Below are 6,000 nucleotides of genomic sequence, written 5' to 3'. Positions count from 1 at the left end.
TTCTTTTTCTTGACAGACACCTGCTCGTCATGTGATAACTGCCAGCACAAAGAGACTCTGGTACCATATGAGCTACCCATCCAAGCACGGGGAAAGGAGTGGGTAGGTGAATTTACTGTCCGTGAAAAACAGTTCTTGATTACAATGCACTATTATTCAAATTCTGGGAGATTGATACCCTGCCTAATGCAAGAAGCAAGTCAGTGATTGACAAACTAAGGGTCCATTTTGCAATATATGGCATTCTGGACACTGCATTCACCAACAATGGACCCCAATTGGCCTTAGAAGAATTCAAGGAATTTGCATGCCAGTGGGAGTTTGGCCACCACACTTCCTCCCCACAGAGTAATGGCAATGGCAAGGTGGAATCAGCTAACAGACTGTTACACAAAGATGTTACTTCTGGTTCAGACAGCTTGTTAGCATTTTTGGCACATAGGAATACCCCATCACTGGTGAGTCAAAACAGTCCAGGACAGGCACTGATGGGATGAAAGACCAAAACCCTTCTACTGATGAGGGGAGACCTGTTGCAGCCAGAAGAATGGAGACACCGTGAGAAGAGATGGCCAACAATTAGAGAAAGCAGCCATTGGAATACAAAGGGTCAGTCAAGGACCTACTGGCCTTGGAGACAAGCACTCCTGTAAGGATCCAGCCATCAGAGAGACACCAGAAAGAGTGGATTAAAGGAGTCATGGGGTATGTACATTGGGTGCACCAGCATTCTGACAGATTTCAATTGGTCCACCAAGACACTGGGAAGCTACTGTCTCACCAGGCCTTGGTCACACCTTTCTGTCACTAGGGAATTAGCAGAGGGAGGCACCAGCAGGGATCCGTGGCCCGCCCCTCAGGCGGGGGAGGGGGAGCGCCGGCACGGGTCCGTGGCCCGCCCCTCAGGCGGGGGAGGGGGAGCGCCGGCACGGGTCCGTGGCCCACCCCTCAGGCGGGGGAGGGGGAGCGCCGGCACGGGTCCGTGGCCCGCCCCTCAGGCGGGGGAGGGGGAGCGCCGGCACGGGTCCGTGGCCCGCCCCTCAGGCGGGGGAGGGGGAGCGCCGGCACGGGTCCGTGGCGTTGTCGGGATTCTGCTACCCGAGGCAGGTCAGCTGGGATTGGGGAACACAGGCCCCCCCAGCTCCACTGTGTTCAAGTCCAGGGCCCTGACAGTGGCAGGAGGAAAGGGTCCCACCATTGGGACAGCGGGGGGCCATCCACAACATGCTGACCAAACAGACCCAGCGTAATGTCCAGGTCTGCCCCTGGGCTACTTCCTACGCGGTCTCTCGAGCGGGTCCCTCTGGTCCCTCCAGCTCAGCAGGGTATTGAGCTGCTGGCAGCTTCAGCTCCAGCTCCCGCTCCAGGTCCGGCCCACGCTGACCTGGGTTACCGCCTGGCTCCTCCAGTTCCTCCGGGTATTCGGTGGCTGGCAGCCCTGGTCGCCCCAGTCCTTCCTCCAGGTCAGGTTTCTCCTGGCCCAGGGCCTCCCCTGGCTCAGCAGTAGGGTCTGGAGGGAACAGCCAGCAACCTGGGTCTCCCTCCCCCCCTGGTGCTGCCCTGACTGGGCCAAGGGCCCCGCCCTTTGTACTTCCTGTTCCACCCCTCCCCCTCCGGGGGTGGAGTCAGCTTGGTCTGGCCCCGCCCACTCAGGCTGAGAGAGTGGCCCTTTACCCTCTGGTTCAGAGGGAAGCCACCCTGGCTCCCTACAGGCATCATACAAGGTGACTATGGGAGAGGGACAAGTGATCTGAAGGAACAGGAGACACTTATGAGTCAGCTGACACAGCACCCAGAGAAAACCTACAGAGATACAGAGATCACCACAGAATGAAGAGACTGAGAACCATCTGGAGGCCAACCCACAGGGAGGGAGTAGAATCCACACAGAGATAATTTGCTAGATTCAGAGACAGGTGACAGAGAGACAGAGATGGGTCACTCCTGGTGTGGTCGCCTGTTGAGGAGACCAAACAATCTCAAAGACTCTGTAACAAGTCTGTGGTAAAGACAAGACTCCAAGGTGGCTATGTGCTAGCAAACTCTGGCTCAAGGGACATGGAGGTTCTGAGTATCAATTATTTTTTTCTAATGTGCATATTAAAATGTTTGTAAAATAGATGTAAATAGATAAAATAGATGTACAATAAAATAGATGCATTATGATCAGTGGAACTGAAGTCAGAGGAACCAGGTTCTCTGGAGGGGCTGTTATTGACTGAATACCACAAAAACAGGAATGTGGGGAGTTAGGCTGGAAGCAACTCTTCCACATGGTAAGAGCGGTGCACAGTGTTTAACAAACTTCCACTTGTTCAACTTAACCTGTATTCAGCCTCACCCTTTGCTAATGAAACACTCCCCACCATCCATGACTAACTCATTTTTTGTGCTGGCCTTAATGAACATGCTTTGGCATGTTATATGGGGTGGCTGGAGGTACTGTCTGGAAAATGGTTCATCCCTGCATTTAAAGTCACAGATATTATATGATTGGTTCTTAGCAATTATTCTATTCTAGATCATGTAAGAGTCATTCACAGATTATCTGCTCTGTGACAGCAGAATCAGGCCCTCAGATTTATTAACATGTGATATTTATGCATATTGCTGGAATTCAAGATAAATTGGACACTTACTTGGATACCAATGTTCTATCAAGATTTAGATTAGAGACTTTACCATACAGTGGTTAAACATACACAGCTCACTTTATACTGCATTGTAATCAGACAGATTACAAAATCTGGGTATGGAAAGGGATTTTCCTGCTTCATGAATCAGGCATTTTCCATACGATCCATTTCTTGTGAGTACAGGGAGACAGTTATTGGTTGAGTTGGTCCTCTCTGTTTTTTTAAATTATTATTTCTGTGGTTTCTACATTGTATTATTACAATATACTGATCTTTATTAATAAATAGATTAGATGAATGTAAGTGCTTTGATAGAATTCAGATGTAAATGAGTGGACCATTAAAATTAGGTGAGCCTGAAAGATTCCATTAACTGTTAGAAATGAACCCAAGTGGTAAAATTGGTCTCTCTATGTGGGTTCGGTTCTGTAGTCTCTCTCTCTCTATTCATTGTGCTGATATTTTTAAACACATAGCACATCTCAGGGCTTTACTCATAGCATCTCTACTGCATGTTGATTTTTTTCTTTGCAAATTGCATCCCCATTCCTCCCTCCCGCCCCCGCAGCCCCCATAGAATTAAACGTATTTTAGACTAGGCATATGATGCATTCCGTTCTAAATCAGGACCTTCATTTATTACAGTCATTTTCTGCAGTGGCTGTAAATTAGATAATTATTCTCTCTAAGCTCTTCAAAGTAAAAAGTCAGAGAGGTTTTCACTCAGTGATGTGTGCATTGTCAGTAATTCAGCAGCATGTCCAACTAATTCGCTCTCTTTAGAGTTCTGAAGCAACAGAACAATTACTAAATGGCAATAGTGAACTTTTTTTCCCCAGAGAATAGTTATAAATATTCACAGACACACCACCTTTTGCTAAGATCTCACCAGCTAAGTAGGCTCTGCCGGCATCAGTAGATGGGAGATCATTTAGTCACACTTGGGCGGGAGATCACTTAGTCACAGTTTCCTGCTGCATAGGAATAAATGAAGTCCTTAGTTGAAACTTCTCTAGATTTTTGGAGGAGCAGGGAAAGTTTTGAACTACTGATCCCACCCCCTCCAGCTTTGGCTAGAGGTTGGATGCTAAAACCAGAAGTGGCCTATTTTTTAATATGATCTAGATATGGTCAAAGTCGCATCAGAACAGCTGTGGTCTTGTGAAACTTTGGTGCAAGTCACAGGAAATTACACGATTAGCTAAATACTGTCATTTTGGGTTGAACTTTTGCTCGAAAGATGACAGATATCTTGTCTGGTTTTCCACTGCATTGGTTCCAAGGCATCATTGAGCCCTTTCTGATCTGTCATCAATGATTCTTTTATTTTCTTTTTCCCACAGCATTGCTTTTTTACCATGCTGCCTCTGTGGATAAACCAACCTGTTTGCCAAGCCACTCACATTTTTCATTCTGATCCGTCTAAGAACTCATTCCTGCCATTTTGTCTGGGATGACTTTAAAAACAACAACAACCATCCTTATGGATAGAAATGCCATTGACTTACCCTTAACCCTCACATTTTACTTGTACATGTGCTGTGTATTTCTTGTTTCAGAGATTTGTCTATTTGTTTTGTTATTGAGGAACTGTGTTGCATTCTCACCACCAAGCCTACTTCCTCCCCCCCCCCCCCCCCGCAGCTGTTCAATGTTCATATTATCATTGTCTGTGACATGTTTTGAATGGCAGAGCTCTGTAGGACATATCAATTAATTTCTCACTGCTGATATTGGGGGAAAGTTTTGTTTAGCACTGTTCTAAAATGTTTTTTGGTTGAGAAATGCCCCCTTTTACATCAGTTTTAATAGAATGTATTTGTGTTTCTTGTTTCAAAATGTGTCTGAAAACAATTTATTAAATTTTTGATTTTTTTTAAATTCCATCATGTCACTAAGCTGAAAAAGATTTAAAAATATTTGTTTCAAAAATGAAAAAAAGATAAAGACATTTCATGTTTAAATAAGGAAGAGGTGCTAAAATTATTTTGATTTTTTACAAAATTAAAAAGCGACCAGCTCTAATTTTATAAGAGATTAACTGTGTGGTTGGAAATGGCACAATTCTTAGACGTCCTTATGCGTCAGAATTTGAAGTCTTTAAATCAAGCCTGGTTATCTTTCTAAAAGATATGTTATAGCTCAAACAGAAGTTATGGGCTTGATGCAGAAATTCTTGAGTGAGGTTCTGTGTTCCACAGGAGGTCAGACAAGATGACCACAATGGTGTCTTCTGACTTTAAATGTCGATGAACTTTCCTTGTTAGATCTTTCTTCCTGCTGCTCCTTATCTACCTCGTCTTCCAAATTCAGTTATTCTACCTTTTGAAAAGTGGACACTAGTGCATCCTCTTCTGAGAGCAAAGTGCTTATTAATTCATAGATTCATAGTTTTCAAGACCAGAAGGGACTGTTGTGATCATCCAGTGTGAGATCCTGTATAACACAGGCCATAGAACTACCTCAAAATATTTCCTAGAGAAAATCTTTTAGAAATACATCCAATCTTGATTTTAAAATTGTCAGTGATGGAGAATCCACCAGGACCATAGGTAAATTGTTCCTTTGGCTAATAATGCTCACTGTTAAAAAGTTATGCCTTATTTCCAGTTTGAATTTGTCTAGCTTCAACTTCCAGTCATTGGTTCATGCTTTACCTTTCTCTGCTAGACTGAAGTCAAACGCCTTAGAAAAGTCTAAGTATATTACATCAACACTATTACCTTTATTAACCAAACTTGTAGTCTCATCAAAAAAAGATATCAAGTTATTTTGACAAGATCTATTTTTCATAAACCCACGTTGATTTGTATGAATTGCATTGCCCTCCTTTAATCCATGAGTAAAGGACAGCATGTGGCTGTGCTGCTTCACAAGCAAGTAGGGACCATTTCTGGCTCAGTTGGTATACCGTTCCTGGTTTTCTACCCTCCTACTCCTTTGGCATGCATTAGTCCTACACACCGAGCAAATCCCTTCCCACTATGTGTCACTTTGGCTGTGCAGGATATTGTTTGATATAAATTGACACCTTGATTGATGGGTTAATTGATTAAACTAATGGAATGATGTGAAATTAATAAGATACACTTTAAATGGATTAAAAACTGGCTAACTGATAGGTCTCAGAATTCGGCTATTGCTTGCCAATTTGAATGCTTCTGTACAGTCTCTTTGGCCTGGGTGAGTTTATTACTGTTTACAGATCAAAGGAGGGTGCGCTTTATTGGTATTGAGCTTGCTGTTTTTCTCAGTAGGATTCCTGACTTTTGCCTATTGATCCATTTATTTTCTTGCTGCTGTGCATGACCCTTTATTGACTGCTGGGCTAATATTTTTTTCCCTCTTCAGTAAACATGATTAA

General features: G+C 44.0%; 1 long non-coding RNA gene across 1 annotated transcript in view; it reads left to right on the top strand.

The window, feature by feature from the left end:
• The first annotated feature begins 233 nt into the window (after positions 1-233).
• Positions 234-6,000, top strand: part of LOC142071794 (uncharacterized) — a 51,574-nt gene continuing 45,807 nt past the window's right edge. Inside the window, exon 1 of the long non-coding RNA XR_012667987.1 lies at positions 234-705. This is a non-coding gene — a long non-coding RNA (uncharacterized LOC142071794). The remainder of the gene's footprint in view (positions 706-6,000) is intronic.

The sequence above is a fragment of the Caretta caretta genome, chromosome 4 (assembly GCF_965140235.1).
Source record: "Caretta caretta isolate rCarCar2 chromosome 4, rCarCar1.hap1, whole genome shotgun sequence".
Taxonomy (NCBI): Eukaryota; Metazoa; Chordata; order Testudines; family Cheloniidae; genus Caretta; species Caretta caretta.
The sequence above is the reverse complement of the archived record's forward strand: the minus strand, read 5'-3'. Positions and strand labels throughout refer to the sequence as shown.